Source organism: Neomonachus schauinslandi, chromosome Y (assembly GCF_002201575.2).
Source record: "Neomonachus schauinslandi chromosome Y, ASM220157v2, whole genome shotgun sequence".
In the NCBI taxonomy this organism is placed as follows: domain Eukaryota; kingdom Metazoa; phylum Chordata; class Mammalia; order Carnivora; family Phocidae; genus Neomonachus; species Neomonachus schauinslandi.
The window spans coordinates 958,699-979,196 of NC_058420.1; the positions used below are offsets into that span (position 1 = coordinate 958,699).

Sequence of the window (20,498 nt, forward strand, 5' to 3'; positions counted from 1 at the left end):
CTGCTTGTAACCTTGGAATTATAATTTTACTGTTTCATGAAATAGAAAAGTTATATGGATAGATCCCATATAACGTGATTGTATTATAAAAGTCAATTTTTATAAGTTCTTAGAATTTTTCATGGGAGGGAACAGTACATTTCTGGATGTATGTATTTATAAAACAAATACCTGTAAAACTTTTTTTTTTATTTTCATTGGAGGTTTGGAAAAATCCACTTTCCACTCTTGATGGATAGAAACTTTGATTTTCTTTCTAAAAATATGACTAATGGATAATCTCTAAGCATTGAATATTGATATAGAAAACACATGCTTCAAGCATTTTTATTACTATCTTTAATGGAGAAAGTTACTTTGAGCATATTTTTCATTGCCTTCAGAACATCTTTATTCCTAAAACTGTAGATGATAGGGTTCAGTGTGGGTGTGAGGATGGTATAGAATATTGCCAAATATTTGTCCTGGCCCGGAGTGTGGTAAGATTTGGGTCTCATGTATGTGAAAATAAATGGCCCATAGTACATTGTGACCACAATCATGTGGAAGGAACAGGTAGAAAATGACTTTTTCTGTGCTTCTGATGATTTCATTTGAAGAACAGTAAGGAGAATTTGGACATAAGAAGCAAGGATTAGGGAGGAAGGGACAAGGAGAAAAATTAAGCCACTTACATAAACTCCTCGTTCATAGAGTGTTGTGTCCACAAAGGACAACTTCAACATGGCAGGGACTTCACAGAAAAAGTGATCAATGGCTCTTGGGCCCAGAAGGGCAACTGGAGTGCATAAGCTGTGTGGACTATGAAGTTGACGGTCCCAACAATCCAGGACCCTCTAGCCATGAGAATGCGGACATAGTCATTCATAAGAATGGGATAGCGCAGTGGGTGACAGATGGCTACATAGTGATCGTAAGACATTGCCGCCAGGAGAAGGCACTCACCACCCAGGAGGGTGAGGGATAGAAATATCTGGAAGCCACAACCAGCGAATGAAATAGTTCTGCTGCCTGACAGAAAGTCAGTGACCATTTTGGGAACAATGTTGGAAATATGCAAGATGTCCATGAAAGACAGATGGCTGAGCAGGAAATACATTGGAGTATGGAGTCTTGAGTCCCTGAGGATAAGGAGGATCATGATTGTGTTTTCTGTTATAGTCATAATAAAAATGATGAATATAAAGGAGATGAAAGCTAGACTTGATTGAGAAGAAGAAAAGAGTCCTAAAAGAATGAAATCACTGGTGAAACTGTGATTCTCATGCCCCATCATGAACTCCACTCTTTTCCTAAAATAGAAAAAAATAGAGCTAAAATGCAGTGGCGTAAATCTCAAACTCATTTACATTTAGAAGCATAATAAAATGAGAGTGATGCATATTTTGCAGTTCAAGTCAACAGACTCTCAACCAGCTTTGGAAGTGGGCTTGGTTTACAACATGGCCATTTATTTGTTTGAATCAACTGATGATATTGGTCTATTGAGAAAGCTGTTAGCTCCATGTAGTCTTAATTCCATATTCTTAAATGCAGTTCAATCTTTTGTCAAAGGTCACTTTTTAAATGAGACCTACCCTGAACAGTGTACTTAAAATCTCAGTAACCCCCGACTTGCCTATTTCTCCTTACTGTGCTGTCCTTTGATGTATTCTGCAAATCACTTTTCATCTTTTACATATTCAATAAACTTATGAACTAAATTTATTTTTTATGGTCATTCTAACTCATCAGAACTTAAACTTCCCAATGTGAAATCATTGTTTTGCCCTCTGTATAAACCAAATGGCTACACAATGCCTGGTATATAGTAGTTGCTCAATATTATCCCTTAAATACCTGAATAAATGAGTAGCATATGGAACTCAATTTTCTGTCTCATTTTTTATTTGGATAAAGCTTAAAGAAAATGAAATGTATTATTTATACATCTTTCTAAAATCATCAGTAATGATATACTATAAAAACTAGCTTAATCTGTATTTATAATTTAATCTATAATTTGTAAATATCAGCATTTAAATGTAAAAAATGAAAATCTTATTCAGTTAAAATGAGAATGTATTTTAATTGGGCCAGTTTTATTAACTCCTCGGAATTGAATTATATTTCATTAATTCTTTATATAGAGAATCATATAGTTTCCTAAATAATGAAATTGTTTAGATGTGGGTAGTGACTTAAGTGTTCCCTTTACTATATGTGCACAAATTCACTATGTATGATCTATCCCTCCAATAAATAGATATACATGCATACATACTTATACACACAGAGAGAATTTAAGAAAACACTGCTGCAAATCATGAAAAATAAATAACATATAAAACAAGTTATTTGCCTTCTTTAAGAACTATTCATAAGTTTGGGGTTCCTGTCTGGCTTAGTCAGTAGAGCATGTGACCCTTGATCTCAGAGTTGTAAGTTCAAGCACCAAGAATCTTAAAAACAACAACAAAAAAACTCTTTTAAGTTTGAATGAAATGTGTTTTGGTTTTCCCTTTGGGAAGCAAATGTACCAATATGTCCCTGATAAAATAAAAATAATGTGTATTTTCCTGTTTTATTTTAGTGATTATTGAGATTCTTCATTATGAAATAAACCTCTACACTCTATTTTGATGGCCTGGAATGTGACCACTGTTTTGCTATAACATTAGGAATATTAAAAGATTAACCTTTGAATGACGTTGCAGATATATACATGTTTAAGTAGGTCTTGCTGTTTTGACTGGTTTGACCAACAGCTCAGTAAAATTTGGTAAGGACATGGATTGAGATTCCAGGGCATCGATGCCTTCCATGAACTGGTGGATCATAAGTTAGTCTTTAAAATCTATGAATAAAAAATCAATGAATATTATTGACAACTCAAATTCAATATATCATTATCCAAAGTTGTTGACTTTTTCTCACTGCCAAGAATAATTTTGTCATTCTGGTTTTCCATTTTCCATTAATGATTTCAATTGTTATGCTCATTCTCATCAAAAATCCATACTCAATTTTAGTGTTGAGAAGTGTGGGGGCATCTGAGAGACACAGTCAGTTAAATGCCCAGCTCTTGGTTTTGCCTCAGGTTGTCATATCAGGGTCATGAGATCAAGCCCCAGGTCAGGCTGTGCACACAGGTACAGAGTCTGCTTAACACTTTCCCTCCCTTTCCCTGTCTCTCTTTCTCTAAAATAAATAAATCTTAAAAAAAAAAAAAGAAAACAAAAGTATATGTAATGTCTATTTTCTGCAGAACGCCATCACATAGTAGTCCCTGGCCTATTGTAGGTTCTCAGTAAATGTTTGTTCAAGGTATTTTTGATTATGGACTCTGATATCCAAAGTCATCCACAATATATCAATTATATTTACATTTTTAAGCAGTTTGTGCTGCCTCTACAAGAATATTTTGTCTACATTTTGTCTTCAGCTACTAGAAGTACTCCATAATAAATTCAACAACTACTTCATCTTCCAGGTTCTGCTACTTTCTTTCCACTTCCATGGGGCACCTGAAGTTCAAGAGCTGAGCTGAGATCGAGTCCAGTGCTTAACCAACTAAGCCACCCAGGTGTACAACCATCTTTTAAGAATCTTTGCCTAACTGGTCAATCAGGCATCTGGAATATCCTTCCATGATGCTAGAATGATAGATAAAATGATACCTTCTAGGCCATCCAGAATGTTGAATGAAATCTGTTCTTGAATCCAAAGAGGTATACTCTAATGGTGAGCTTCCTAACACTATGTTTAAAAGAGGGAAGACAAATGTTACATATCCTGTAAAATCTTCCAAATCTGTGCTTCCCTAATAAAGTAATAGTCTCTTTCTCTCTATGTGACATTAAATATTCTCTGTCTAATAATACTAAATGTGAGTAAAGAGATGTAACATGCAGTTTACACCATCCTAACCTCTAGAAGTTTGGAGACTAATTATAGAAGATGCTGTCATCATTAGATACCAAGTCTTTAGCTATAAACACAGTCATATCCCAAACTTGCCTCCCAGGTAAAAGAAAGGCTTCCATGCACTTTACCTAGTGAATGCAATATGCTCAAATATTTTTTACCATTTTACATTTGTCAAGATTTTGAAAATTCATTATGTAGCACTCATTTGACTTAATTAGTTTGAAAAATATTCTTTTCATTTTTCTGTCCCATCTCTCAGTACATGAATAAAACATTCAGAATATCTCCTTAAATTTAAACAGAAGGGAAATTACATTTAAATAGAAGGAAACTATTCAATAAAATTAGTAAGACTACACATGTATTCAATTATTTGTATGTTCCTACATTACATCTTTATATTAAAATTTTGAGTGTAAGATGAAAGACAAAAATAATAGATCATTACTTCCTGAGTAATATTTATCTTGAGGTGTTTAATGTAGAAATCCTAAGAATATTAAGTCTGATATACATACTTATATTTATTCTAAAAGATAATGCTACTTTTATTTTGGGATGTATTCTAAAAATGTATGATATCAATGACCAAAATGATATAGCTATTATAAGCACTGTCTTCAAATACCAGACTTACATGGTTGGTGTGCAATTGATTCCAGTTAAATGGTCTTTGCTGATAATTCACTCTAATGGAATTTCATAGACGAGACAGAGATTTGAGCCTTGCATTGGGTTCCATGCTGAGCATGGAGCCTACTTGGGATTCTCGCCCACCCCACCCTTCCCGCATGCCCCTGCTCAGGGTCCCTCTCTATCTCTCTCAAAAAAAAAAAAAAAAGAAAGAAAGAAAAGAAGAAATTTTGAAAATTAGCCATTTAGAAAGTCCCGAGGCCTTTCCTGAAGGAGCGACGATACACTGACAGCTTAGAGAACCTAGCCCTTCTATGTTGGCCAAAGCCTGAGTGGCAGGGCTGGAATATGTTGTGAGAGTGGTAGACCAAAGGGACAAAAGAAAGATATGGATTGGACTGAATTCATTGATAGGAATATGCTCAGTTGAGAGTTGGTATTTAAAGGACGACCCTGACCACTTGCACATGGTGTTGATATTCTGGATGCTATATTGGGTCAATAAGGGCCAAACTTTGGGATTTCCTTGGGTATACCGTTGAGGAAGGCAGGAAGAAGTCAGGAAGCATAAGAATCGGGCATGTTGAAATGGTTCTGTGATGTGCCGTGTGCTCAGCCATCCCTAATCGTGCTTGCTGAAAGACACAGCCATCCATGCACAACCTTCATCAACACACTTACAGAGGCATGGGTACGGGAGGTACCAGTGTCCTCGAGGAGCTCTGGGGGAGCTGTCCTACACTGCAGGAGAAGATGGGAGGTGAGGAGTGGCAGGAGAGGATGCTTCAACCAGCAGAGTCAAGGTGTGTGCAGTCACCCAGGAGCCACGGAGCCAGAATGGTAACCAGAGGACGGGAACCTCAAGGGTGTGTGCTGTTGGACAGTTGATCAGGTCTGTCCAGATTGAAATTGTTGGGCAATGTAGCAGAAAAAATAAGTATCTAGATTGAGTAGTTACTATAGTGAAGAGTCATGGTCTCTTCCCCAGCTATGAGCCCTAAGCCAGTGTGGGCCTCTGAGCCCCTAGAGTGAGGGAGAGACTGGAGCCCTTTGGGAAATGACCCTACCACCTTCTCCATGTGTGCCATGCATCTCATCTCCCACCCCCAACTTTCCCCAAATGTCCCCCAAGACACAAATATTCACTGGTGGGACCAACTCTGGAAAAAAGGGAAACACTACCTTTTCTGGGAACTTTTATAGAATGATTCCGAACGTATGTTGATGCCCAAAGACCAGGACTGTTACATGACCTGCCCAACAGTTGGAGTAGGGGCTTTGGAAGGTGTGGAAATAGAAGAAGCCTTGTCCTACATTTAACAGTTTGTTCACTGAGACCAGAGAGTCATCCTGTGCTCATTTCCCCAGGTCAAGAATGTGGAATGGAAATACTCATATTAGCACTGGTGCAATTCCCACTTTGGTTTCTGAACCTTGGTCTGATGTTTATTAGGAAAGAGGAGACCACAGAGAGGCCTTTGGAACCATGCCCTTCCTCAGACTAAATCAGAGGCCATGCAGCATCCTTGGAGGGATGGGAGAGATTAGTAAGATTGTGAAGCTCTGCAGAGAGGCAGAGTGGGTTATTCCAACCACTGTTCATTTTACTAGGCTGGTCTACTGTGGATACCAGATGGGTCACGGAGACTCACCCTTACTTTCACAAACTTTATGAGATGAAGACGCAACTGCATCTGTGATTCTGTCTCTGGATTGCCCTGTGGAGGCAAACTGCCAGGTGGAACCCTGCAGCCCACTGGGAACAAACCTTTTGCCCTGAGGTACTGCTTCTGAAGGAAGGTCTATGACCAGCAAAGTCAACAATACAAGCTTAGAGCCCCATTAAATCATCACTGATGAAAGCAGGCTAGACAACTGTCAAGATGGGCCATCTCTTAAGAAAGGAGATTTGGTAAATATACTGAAAAATATCCTAGCCACAAAAGACAGCAGACACACAACATACTGAGCTGGTGAGTGGCTGAGGGGAGAATTGCCTGCATCACCTGTTGGTTTTAAATTATCAAGTGCCTGGGCAGCCATGCACCCCAGTCGCTATTTTGACTATAACCTGCCTCATCGATTGAAGTGAATTCTCTTTCTTACCCCAACAGAGCTGAACTTGATTGGACATTCGGAAGCGGTCACTGAAAGGAAGCACAAGACCCATGGCAATGATCCATGAGCAAACTTCTCTGCTACCCCGGGACACCCATTCTCCTGTTGGCCACACAGCTTCTGCAGCAGAGCTCACTCTGCAGATGAAAATGGTCCTTAGGAGGTCGCACTGGCAGGTCACTTGGCTCAGAAGTCCCCCAGAGGAGCGAGGTCTGGTAAGCACAGCCAGTGGGCATCACCATTGCCGAGGCTACTGATGTGTGCACAGAGCAACACGGAGGGGCACAGAGAAAACTCTGTGGTCCAAGGCCTGGGATACCACATGGAAAAGGGAAGCCTTGGTTTGCTCTCCCATCCCCCCAAATACCTCCTGCCTCCCTGGGGGATGGGCCAGGTGATGGGCTGTACATCTTCCTTCTGAAGAAGCACCCAGCCTTTTGGATTTCATGGGTGACCTTCCTTCTCTTTTTGTTTACGTGCTGACGGTGCTCTGAGGGAGCCCTTAGCAACACCATTTGGGCAAAGAAAGGTCAGAGACTGACAATCACAGGTGGCCATGGGGAGGGGCAGGAAATGAGACACTGAGAAGAGGTGAGAGCTGGCCAGCAAATGTGTTACCCTGAGGAGGAGCATGCTAGAGGGAAACACAGGTTTCTCACCTGCTCCTCAGAACCATAGCACTAGGGTAGGTGCAAATTTGAGTTTCCTACGATTTCCTTAGTAGAGACAAGAGAAAAAGACATAATGAGATGAGAACACAGACCAAGGACCCCAGAGGACCTGGGTCCACCAAGTTCTCACATAGGATGTGAGGAAGAGTTCACATAGTGCAAACCTCTAAATGGACTATCATAGACTCATAAAAATTATGTCAGTAAGCATGTATAATAGCAGGGAAAATCGAAAACATAAGAAAATGAATATATAGTGAAAAAAGAGAAGTACTTCTTTTTTTAAGTAAACTATTTTTTTGGTAGGCTGCATGCCCAAAGCAGGGTTTGAACTCACAACCTTGAGATCAAACCTGAGGTGAGATCAAGAGTCAGACACTTAACCAACTGAGCCACTCAGGTCCACCACCCTTTTTCTAAGGTGTTAAGTAAAATCTCTCTCTCTCCCTTTTTTTTTTTTTAAAGGAAACTCTACACCTAACATGGGGCTGAACTCAGGACCCAAGATCAAGAGTCACATGCTCTACAGACTGAGCCAACCAGTCCCCCTTACTAGTGGGACTTTTGTTGAGTAGTTCAACCAAGAGAACTATAATGCTATAATCCACATGAGAAAGGCAGGTGACTTTTCTTGTATATAAGGAATCTAAGGGAACTTACTCACTATATTTGGGGCCAACAGTGTAAAGACGCCCTATACTCTAAATCCCTGGTTCTCCCATCGTACAACACAGCTTTCCCTTCCTTGTAATACCATGAACCCGGTCAGCACCCACTGAACACAATCACTGCCTTCGTGTTCAGAAATGCAAGGCCCCACATTCACGCCGGGCCGTGGAAGTCTAACCAACCCAGATGGCCTTGAGCTGATTGTCTTTAGCTCTACAACAAGCAGAGCTTGTTGGCCACCTGTGTTTTCTTTGGGAAAGAGTCGATTCAAGTCTTCTACCCATGTTTAAATCAGGTTATTTGTGGTTTTGGCATGAAGTTGTATAAGTTTGTTACATATGCTCAGTATTAACTCTCACTGGATGTACCTTTTGCATATGTTTTCTCCCATTCACTGGGTTGCCTTTTCCTTATGTTGTAGGTTTCCTTTGTTTTGCAAAAGCTGTTCAGTTTGCTATGAAGGCACTTGTTTATTTTAGCTTCTGTGGCCCTTGCCTGAGGGGACTGGTCCAAAAAGTATATCCCTAAGACCAATGTCAGAGAGCTTCCTGACTATGTTTTCTTCTAGGAGTGTTATGGTTTCAGTCTTAACAGTCAAGTTTGTAATTGACTTTGAGTTTATTTTTGTGTATGCTGGAAGACAGTGGTCCAGTTTCATTCTTACACATGTCCGGTCTTTCCAGCACCCTTTATTGAAGACACTGTCCTTCCCCCGTTGTATGGACTTGCCTCCTTTGTCATCAGTTGATGGACCTTTATATGCATGGCTTCTCCTGGGCTCTCTGTTCGATTCCATTCACCTGTAGGTCTGAGTGCCCTACTGTTTTGATTATTAGAGTTTCATAGTAGAGTTTGAAATCAGGCAATGTGATACCTCTGTGGAGGCTGCAGTTTTCAACTGGCCAGAGTCAGAACCCGTTTGGACCCACTCTGGATGGGGTCCTGGGCCTGACCAGCAGTACAGGCTCCCCATGTGTCTTGCTGGAAGATGCCCTACCCAGTCTGTCTGGCTCTATCCTGGCAAGATTGGTTTCTCTATCTCTGCCCTCAAGGGAAAACTGTGTAATTAGAGTTTGGAATGAGGCAGGTGGCCTTGTGCCCCCACAAGCCTGCTCCGGTGACCAGCCTCTCCCGTTTCTTGCCCTGTTGATGCACAGCGTGTGCATGCGCAGTAAGAACCCCATCAGCCAGGCTTGGGCAGGCCTAGGTAGCTCAGGCTGCCCCCAACCACCTGCATACCTTCCAGGGTAGAGGGAGTCAACCCTCCAAATTTTTCGGAAGCAGATTTTAAGTGGTGACAGTCAGCCTGATGGGGTCCAAGGCTTCCCACACTCAGTATTCCCAGGTGTCTCATATGGGGCCGGGGCTGCTTTTGTCAGTTGCCTGCTCCATCCTGGCAAAGCAGTGCAGATACTCGTGGTTCTGCTGTAGGGGAAAAGATGAGCATTTGTGTAGCTTTAGTGCTTGGATGTCGGCGTATGTCAAGTACCCCGTCGATCTCATGGTTAATTTTGGTGTGTGGGCCCCACCACCCTGGTGACCAGGGACCAGCCCCAGCTCCAGGGGCCTGAAGTGCGCTCAGTGCCTCGGGTGAGCTGAGAGGAGAGCACTGCACATGCGCCAGCGTGGGGCAGAGTAGCCAGTGATGTGGAACAGGACAAGCGTGGGGAGAGTTCGCCTGAATGCAGGGCTTGAGGTTCCTTGACTATGACCCTGTAGCATCCAGTCAGGACGAGAGTGACCTGGGGGCAGCGAGAACAGGATCAGCAGTAAGCAGGACTGAGAGTCTAGACAGGCTTTGAAACACAAGGGAGTCCCCCAACAGAAGGGGGATCCTGTGATGCCTTGGGTTCTTCCAGGTCAGAAGGCCATAGCGGGCCCCGTGATCCCAGCCCCACCCAGACTCGAGGGAGGGCCGGGCTGCACAGTGCAGGTCCTGACCCAGGCAGCCTGTTCTGGGCTCCCACAGTTGGGGCTCCCCCCAACCTCCTCAATGCTCCCCAAGGCCAGAGGTTGGGATGCAGGTGGTGGGAAGTAAGGTCTTCTCCTTGGGGAGACTCAGAGCCTCCTACTACGGCTTGATGAAGGGAGGGAAAGTTCTTCTCTACCCGCAAGGTCTTAGCAGGACTCAGAATTAAAATGGCATGAGTTAGATTAATAGGACAGTGATTGGGGGCCCACTAATGCAACTGAGACTCAAAGAAGGGACCGAGGCAGGCAGTTTTACCCATTTTAGACAAAGTGACAATAAATCTGTGAGGCATTGACAGGACAAAGAACCCTGAGCTTTGGAGCTTGGATTAGTAAGGAAGTCTAGACAGAGTTTGGGCTAGAGCAGTACATGGTAAAAAGTAACAGGGGTTGTTTCTAAAGCCTTTTGGGCTCTAAATTCCCCAGCTCTGGGGATAAGGCAGTCTCTTCACGTCCTGCTTCAGAGAGGGTACCTGTTCCATGCGAGATGTATTTCCTGCTTTCAGGGGAAGGTCTAAGTGTCCTTGCACAGGCTGAGTCCTAAGTGACTTGTACGGAAAATATTCAGTATGCCAGGGGCACCTTGCTGGCTCAGTCAGTGGAGTGTGGGACTCTGCATCTTGTGGTCATGAGTTTGAGACCCAGGTAGGGTGTAGGGATTGACATGAAAAATGCACACCATAAATGTACAATAGTGTGACTTTCCCTAGGAATGGGTATGCTACTGACCCAAATGATTATATTAAGAGAGTAGGAATATAAGTGAAAAATTTCCATGATTTGAAGAGATAAACAAGAAAATACAATGCAAATACAGTATCTTTGAAATTTTTTATATTGTCTTATTATTCAACACATCAATCAGACATGAAATTTTATCTGAAATGAATTTTTATCAAATCAATTTTTTTAGCAAATGAATTTTTATCAAAGGTTTTTTTCTAGACTAAGAGACAACACAGTATATAACACAGATGCATGCACATACGCAGGTATAAACATGCACACGCAGAACAGAGCTTAGCACTTAGTCATTACATAGGGACAACCATTATTACTGTTGTTTTTATTGTTTCTAAAATTGCAGTATTAGTATTTCTATAATTATTTTGGTTTATTTTTTATTAATTTTTCATTATGTTCAGTTAGCCAACATACTTTATATTTTAAATAAGCATTTAAACTACTATATTCTAGAACGAGATAGTAGTATTCAGCATATGAGAGTATATAACCGAGTAAAGAAATACAATTCGATGTTGTGAGTCAGAAGCAGATTGTGTACTCTGCCTGATGAAACTGGTCCATGAGGTTCTCTGGGGGAAGTGGACTTGCAGTTTGCTGAATGACAGCGTGTGGTTTGTTTCCCACCCACATACACAAACACAGGCATGTGTGGAGAGCTAAGCAATGCTCCTTATTATGAAATCAATCCGCTGAGCTGCTCACAATTTCATTCTATACTAGCTAATTGACATTATAATGAACTAACAATTTTGTTTTTGTCCTTTTGATTTTTCAGGACACCGAATCATACACCAAAGAATTGTTGCATGGCCAACTTGTATCTATTCGTTGTTGCTGCCATGCCAGTTTAAGGGAGTCCTGTGAGTAGACTCTCACAGTGACATCAAAGTCACCATGCCTAACAATGAACTGCCAAAGTCCCCTGAAGCATGTATCACCATTGGTACCACCATTTACAACAGCCCGAGCCAGAAATCAGAAAAAAAAAAAAAAAAAAGTTATCCCAACTTTTCTTTATCTCTGCACTCCTCCATATAAAAATCACCATCTCTTACCAAGTCTCCTGACATAAATGTCTCCCATGGTTATTCCTCCTCATGGTGCTACAGTCCATGGTCGTCATGGTGACTCTAAAGCATCTATTCTATCCTTTGTTAGTAGAATGTCTAGATCTGTATGGGTTCAGTACTGTCCACAAACGATCACACACTTCACAGCTCTTTTTGAAGTCAGAAGAGTGTGGCCGATGAAGTCAGTTTCAGACAATGACAATGGCAGAGTTTTGGGACTGGAAGCACACTTTTCTCACTCCTTTGGCCTGTGAGTTACATCTACAGGTGATGATGTGTGGTCCCGCATTCTTTCTGGAAGATCTGTACAGGAAATAAAACCTGGGAGTTTAGGAGCCAATTTATTATTCACAATAATGTGTGAATATTAATGAAAAGTAACTCACCAAATTGTTAAAAAAATAATTTGGGAAGGGAAAAGGCAAGACATTTCCGAGATGTGTTCTTGCTCTCCTTAGCATTCGTATTGGGTCATACATTTTTTTGGATAATGGATCTAGGATAATTCCAGTGTGCTTTATTCAAAATGCATAACACATCCTTTTATGACATAGAATTTCAAAGAATTCTAATATTGTAAAGATAATTCAAGTAAATGTCTGCCTCCAGTTTCTCCCCCTATGCATACACTTCTTGTCTAGTCTAGTTTATTCTATCTGGAACACTGTTTTGAGCATGCAGAAAATCTGCTAGATTACACTGAATGCACATTCCATTCTATATACGTTAAAAATAATAATCAGACAAACAAGCAACAACAAAATCTCCCTATCTCTAGTCCCCATTTCCATTGAAACTAAAGTAATTATATTTACATGACATTGTCTTTCTTGCATCTTTGCCACACTCATATTCTTTCTTCCACATAAACAGTCTTCCTCACCATTTCTAACCCCTTTAAAGTCTCCCAAAATCTAGGGGTTGATGTAAACATATCCTTCCATGGAGACTTCCGTGCTCTCTTTAGACCATTCTTCCTTGCTTCTCTTTCTTGTATAGAACTGGGCAGCTCTATCAGAGCATCCGCTTTCATCTACAGCTGCACTGTCTGAGTTTATGTTTGCTCTATGCACCCTGAATGTGACCTACTCATCTCTTCCTTCCCTAGCCCCTAATGTCTCCCAAGGGCCCTCTTCTCTCACTTCATTAATGTTACCAATTTCATACCACCGAGGACAGAGCCTTGTTGATGTATTACTTCACACCGAACACACTGGGCTCACTTGCTCCCCAGAGGCTACCATGAGGCCCCTCCTCATTGGTGCCTAGCCATTGCCCACACCATTCGCATATCGGCCTCAATGTCACTGCTTCCAGAATGACAGAGGCATGGTGTGATGCCCCAATCCAGAAATTTGCTTTAAAGTAGCTGAGAGTTTGCAAGGACAAGGGGGATAAATGATTTGGGAGGACCAAGGTAAAGCAGGGAGGACACCTACCCCACTGGAAGCCTGTGTCATGTAGCTTCTGGAGGAGAAAATAGCTACTCTTTGATGGGTGACATGGGCTGCCATATTCCCAGAGGACAGCTGGGGAGGGAAATGAAGGGAACAGGAGGAAACTGTTTGTGTGGAGAGGGGTGGGGGCATTGAGAACAGACAGGCATTCCTCAGGATAGAGCAGAAAAAATCCTGGTGTCACAGACAGAAAGGAGATAGTCTATTTCAGGGGGATTAAATAAAGTGAGATGAAACATTTGTCAAAGAAAAAAAATCCTGCCTTTCTGAACCCTTCCCCATTATACCTTCTATTCTTAGCATATTGTATTCCCATTTTTCAAAGCCTGAGAGCATATTGTCTGTTCAGGGAACTGTGTGTGGTCTGCCTCTTACATTAGATACCAGCATTAGAGAAGGCCACTAGGCTGACCTCACTTGCTGCAGCATGGAGAGTCTCCTGGGTGTTTGTGGAGTCAACGAATGAACCTTCTTATCCCACAGACAGCCTACTACAGAGAGGCAGATAAAAAGATGGAATTGTTTTATATGAGCGATTATGCTTATTTTTATTCCTGATAGGTTCATAAGTCAATTAAATGATTATTGATAAACTAAATATGAAAGTAAAAGTAACAAGGGGCACCTGAGTGGCAGCAGGTTGAGCTTCTGACTCTTGATTTCAGCTCAGGTCACGATCTCAGGGTCATGGGATCAGCCCCCTATCAGGCTCCATGCTCAGCTTGGAATCTGCTTGTCCCTCTTCCTCTGCTCTTCCCCCGCTCATGCTCTCTGACTCTCTCTCAAATAAATAAATAAATAAATAAATAAATTAAATAAATAAATAAATAAATAAATAAATAAAATCTTAAAAAAAGTAAATGTAACAAAGCATAGTTAATTTACTGTTCTTACACATCATTATTATGACAGCTATACGTTAATGAGGTAATATAATTGACATAGAGTGTTATATTAGTGTCAGATGTACAGCATAGTGATTCAACACTTCCATACATCACCTAATGCTCATCTCAAGTGCACTCCTTAATCCCCGGCACCTATTTTATCCATTGCCCCTCCAACCTCACTCTAGGAAGCATCAGTTTGTTTCTCTAGAGTTAAGAGTCTGTTTCTTGTTTTTTTGCTCTATTTTTTTTCCCTTTGCTTATTTGTTTTGTTTATTAAATTCCACGTATGAGTGAAATCATATGGTATTTGTCTTTGACTTACTTCATTTAGCAAAATACTCTCTGGCTCCATCCATGTTGTTGCAAATGACAAAATTGTATTTTTTATTTATGGCTGAATAATTCTTTTTTATGGCTGATTATCTATCATCTATCTATATCTATCTATCATCTATCATCTATTTATTATCTATCTGTGGCTGATCTCTCCACAATATAAATTAGATGTTATAATCCCTACTATTATTTTATTTTAAATTAGTTCCTTAAGTATGTTATTAATTATTTTATATATTTGTTGCTCCCATGTTGAGTGCATAAATATTTACAATTGTTAGGTCTTCTTGTTGATTGTCCCCTTTATTATGATATAGTATGCTTCTTTATCTCTGGTTACATTCTTTGATATAAATTCTAATTGTCCAATAACTGTGTTACTACTCTGGCTTTCTTCTGATATCCAGGTGCTTGGTAAGTATTTCTCTATCCTTTCATTCTCTATCTGCAGGTGTCTTTGGATCTAACATTAGTCTTTTGTCGTCAGCATATACATGGGTCTTGTTTTATTATCCATTCTGACAACCTATGTCTTTTGATTGGAGCCTTTATCCATTACATTCAAAGTCATTATTGATATGTATTTATAGCCATTTCATTACTTCTTTTGTAATTTTTTTTTTCTGGAGGTTTTCTCTGATCTATTATGGTCTTTGACACTTTTGGTCTCTCCTGTCCGCTCAGAGTCCTCTTTACTATTTCTTGAAGGGCTGGTTTAGTTGTCAGGTACTTCTTTAATTTTTGTTTGTCTTGGAAACACTTTATTTGTCTTTCTAGTCTGAATGACTGTCTTCCTGTGTACAGTATTCTTCGCTGCAGATTTTTCCCATTCAGTACTTTGAATATATCATACCACTTCCTTTTGGCTTGCCATGGTTCTGTTGAAAAATCTGCAGCTAGGGTTATGGGTCTTCCTTTGTAAGTTAATGACCTCTTTTGTCTTGCTCCTTTAAGATTTTTTTAATTGCTATGTTTTGCAAATTTATTCACAATATGTCTTGATTACAATATGTTTTGTTGATTTTGGTGGGAGTTCTCTCTGCCTCCTGAATCTAGATGTCTGTATCCTTTCCCACTTTAAGGAAGTTTTCAGCTATTATTTCTTCAGATGAATGTTCTGCCCCCCTTTCTCTCTCCTCTTCTTCTGGGACTCCTATAATAGAAATTTTATTACATTTGTCATGCACACAAGGGAGGGAAGGGCAGAAGGAGGACAAGCAGACTCCCCGCTGAATGGGGAGCCCAGCACAGGGTTCAATCCCAGGACCCCGAGATTATGCCTGAACCAACTGAGATAGATGCTTAACCAACTGAGCCACCCAGGTGCCTCTCTATTGACCATTTTTAAATCAGATTGTTTTGTTAATAATTTGTATGAGTTCTTTGTACACATTGAATATTAACCCCTCATCAGATATAGTTTTGAGACTCTCTCCTTCCATTCCTTAGGTTGCTGTCCATTTTGTTAATGCTTTCTTTTGCTGTGCAGGAAAGCTTCTTAGTTTGATGCAGCCCCATATGTTTATATTTTATTTTGTTTCCCTTGCGTTTGAAATCATATCCAAAATAGCATCTCTAGGACCAATGTCAAGGAGAATTCTACCTATGTTTTCTTCTATAAGTTTTAAATAAAACAAAACAAAAAAGGTCTTACATTTAGGTCTTTAATACATTTTAGTTTGATTTTTGTATGTGATATAAACTAGCAATCTAGTTTTAGTACTTTGCATATAGTTGACCAGTTTTCCCACCATGATTTACTGAAGAGACAGTCCTTTCCTTAATGTATATTCTTGCCCTCTTTGTGTAAATTAATCAAACATATATGTGTGAGTTTATTTCTGGGTTGTCTATTCTGTCCCATTGATCTATGTGTCTGTTTTCATGTCAATACCATACTGATTTGAACAGTATAGTTTGTATTATACATTGAAATCAGGGAGCATATGTCTCACATTTTTCCTTTTCTCAAGATTGTTTTGCCTATTTGAGGTCTTTTGTGTTTCCATGCAAATTTTAGAATTATTTGTTTTACTTTTCTGTGAAAAATGTGATTGGCATATTGGTAGGGATTTTACTGAATCTCGTTGTTGCCTCACCAGAGGTACTAACCTGCAGATTTCTTTGAGTAGTATGGGCATTTTAACAATATCAATTCTACCAATCTATGAACATGAAATTTCTTTCCATTCATTTGTCATTTATCTACTTACATCAATATCTTATAGTTTCCAATGTACAAGTCTTTTACCTCCTTGTTTAAATTTATTCCTTGAAAAATTATTTCTTGATATTTTATTCATTTTGATATGATTACCAATGGGATTTTCTTGATTTCTCTTTCTAAAAGCTCATTATTATTGTATAAAAACAGAATAAAGGTCGCCTGGGTGGCTCAGTGGATTAAGGGTTTGCCTTCAGCTCAGGTCATGATCCTGGAGTCTTGGGATTGAGTCCCACATCAGGTTCCCTGCTCAGCACGGAGTCTACTTCTCTGCCCCTCCCCTGGCTTGTGCTCTATCTCTTGCTCATTCAATTGCTCTCAAATAAATAGATCTTTGAAAAAAGCAGAATAGATTTTTATATATTAATTTTATACCTTGTAACATTACTGAACTTATTTATTAGTTCTAACAGTGTCTGGTAGCCATTCACAGTTTCTACATATATACTATCATATCATCTGCAAATGATAGCACTGCTTCCTCCTTGGTGATTTGCCAATGCCTTTTATATTACCTTTCTTTTAAAAAAAATCTAATTGCTTCAGCTAGGGCTTCTAATTCTATGTTGACTAACAGTGGGGATTGCGGGTATTCTTGTCTTGTTCCTAATATGAGAGTAAAAACTCTCAGCTCTTCATCATTATATTTTAGCAGTTGGTTTGTCATAAATGGCCTCTATTATGTTGATGTACTTCTCCTCTATACACACTTTGTTGAGAATTATAATAAATAGATGTCAAATTTTTTTCAGATTTTTTTTCTAAGTTTATTGAGATAATCAATGGTTTTTATCTTTAATTTTGTAACTGTGATCTATCACATTGACTGATTTATATATGTTGAATCTTCCTTGCCTCCCTGGAATAAATACCACTTGAACATGGTATATGACTCTTTTAATGTACTCTTGAATTCAGTTTGTTAGTATTTTGTTGAGGATATTTGCATCTCTGTTCATCTGTGATATATAAATATAAACATATATAATATAAATATATAAATAATATATAATATATATAAAATATTATATCATACATCATATATATCATATATGATATAATATAAAATAATAGTTCACATATATATTTTTCTTTTCTTTTCTTTTCTTTTCTTTTTTCTCCTGTGGTGTCCTTGCCTAGTTTTGGTATCTGGGTACCGCTAGCCTTGTAAAATGAGCTTGGAAACATTCCAACTGCTCTGAGTTTTTGGAAGATTTTGAGAAGTATAACTATTAGATATTCTTGAATGTTCATAGAATTCAATAGTAAAGCCATCTATTGAACTTTTGTTTGCGGGGAGGTTTTTGATTACTAATTCAATCTCCTTATTAGTAAAATGCAAATTCAGATTTTCTATTTCTTCATGATTCATTCAGGGAAGATTGTAAATTTCTAGGGATTTATCCATCTTTCTAGGTTGTCTAATTTATTGGCATATAAATCTTCTTGGTAGTCTCTTATGATACTTTGTATTTCTGTGGCATCATTTGTGCTTTCTTTTGCATTCCTGATGTTAATTATTGGAATGCTTTTATTCTTCTTGAGTCTAGGTAAAGGTTTGTTAATTTTGTTTACCTTATAAAAGAAGCAGCTCTTAGCTTCTTGATTTTTTTTTGTATTTTCTCTTATTAAAAAAATAATTTATTTTTAAGTAATCTCTACACCCAACATGGGGTTCCAACATGGGGTCACCCACCATGGGGTTCAAACATGCGGCACAAACCTGGGATTAAAAGTGACACATTCCACTGACTTAGCCAGCCAGGTGACCTTTCTTTTCTTTTTATTATCTATTGTATTTATTTCCAATCAGATCCTCATTATTTATTTCCTTCAACTAACTTTTTCCTTTGTTTGTTCATATATATATATATATATAAAGAAACTAGAAAATACATATATATTTTCAGGGGGGATTCATTGTTTTTGTTTGTTACAAGCCTGTGTTGCTATTAAATTCCATTAGAACCACGTTTGCTGTATCCCATAGATTTTGGTATGCCATATTTCTGTTTTAAATTGTCTTTTTTTTTTAAGTTGTTATTTGTGTTTTTCCATAGAGCTTGTTTGTTCCTCATATAGTTTGTATATTAACCCCTTATTAGTTGATGGTTTGCAAATGTTTTCTTATTCCATAGGTTGCCTTTTACTTTTCTTGGTTGTTTCCATTACTTTGTAGAATCCTTTTAAGTTCATGTAACCTCACTTATTTATTTTTGGTTTTGTTGCCTGCACTTTGCTGTCATATCAAAAATAGGTCATCAAGACAAATGCCGAAGAGGTATTTCACTATGTTTTCTTCCAAGAGCTTTACAGTTTCAAATCTCACAGTTAATTCTTTAATCCATTTCAATTTAATTTTTATGAGTAATGTGAGCTAAAAGTCTAGTTTCTTTCTTTTACATGTGGATATTCAGTTTTCCAATCACCAATTTTGAAGAGAATATTTCTCCCCATTTGTATATCCTTTTCACCCTTGTAAATGATTGATTTTAAGTATATCTGTGGCTTTATTTCTTGGATCTCTGTTTGGTTTCATTGTCTATGTGTCCATTTTTTAAATCTAGTACTACATTGTTTTGATTGCTACTTCTTTTATAATTGATTTGTAATTCAGACTGTGACTCCTCCAGCTTTGTTTTTGTTCAGAGTGCTTTAGATATTTGGAGTCTTTGTGTTCCCTATGAATTTTAGGATTTTTTTTTCTATTTCTTTGACGAATGCATTGAAATATTGAAGGAATTGCATGCAATCTGAATATAGCTTTTGGTGGATGAATATTGTAACAAATAATCCTTAACTTAAATATTATATTAATTAATTTTAACAACCAAATCTTACAACCAAAGAACATAGGTTCTCTTCATTTATCTGTGTCTTTTTCAAATTCTGTTGATCAATTTCTTATAACTTTTAGTGTGGAGCTCTTTCACCTCCATGACTAAATTTTTCCTAAGTATTTATTCATTAGATATTATTGTAAATGGATTATTTTCTTAATTTCTGTTTCTGATACTTCATCATTAGTGTATTATTGTATATTGATTTTATATCCTGCAAGTTTACTGAGTTTGTTTATTAGTTCTAACAATTATTTGATAGAGTCTTCTGTGGTTTTCTGGATACAAGATGATATAATCTGTAAAAAGAAGCAAGTTAGATTATTTATTTCTGATTTGAATATCTTTTATTTTTCCCTTGCTTAATTGTTCTGGCTAGAACTCTCACTACTATACGGAATAGAAATTTTAAGATGATCATTCTTGTGTTGTTTCTGATCTTAGAGAAACAAAGTTTTCAGCATTTTTAGTATTGATTTATTATGTGTTTTTTTTTTTTCTAGAACTAATGTTTGGAGAGTTTTTATCAAGACAATATGTTGCATTTTATCAAATGTTTTTTCCTGCACCTATTGAGATGATCATATGATTTTTATATCATTTTGGTAAATATATGGTTTACGTGTTTACTGATTTGTATATGTTGAGTCATGTTTATATCCCAGGGATAAATCCCACTTGGTCATTGTGTATGATGCTTTTTAATGTGCTCTTGAATTGGGTTTGCTAGTATTTAATTGAGGCTTTTTTGCAACTATCTTTATTAGGGATATTTGCCTGTAGTTTTGTTTTGGTGGTGTCATTTTCTGGCCTTGGCTTAACAGTAACGCTTCCCTGGTAAGATTGGTAAGATTATTTACAAGTGTTCCCTACTCTTCTTTGATTACTGTTTCAGTCTTCCTGTTCTTTCTTCATTTAGATTTTTTATTTCTTTATGATTCAATCTTTGTAGGTTGGATATTT

At 38.4% G+C, this 20,498-nt stretch overlaps 1 pseudogene; it reads right to left on the reverse strand.

Annotated features, from left to right (window-relative positions):
• Positions 1-362: 362 nt before the first annotated feature.
• LOC123323600 lies at positions 363-1,276 on the reverse strand (annotated as a pseudogene).
• Positions 1,277-20,498: the final 19,222 nt, after the last annotated feature.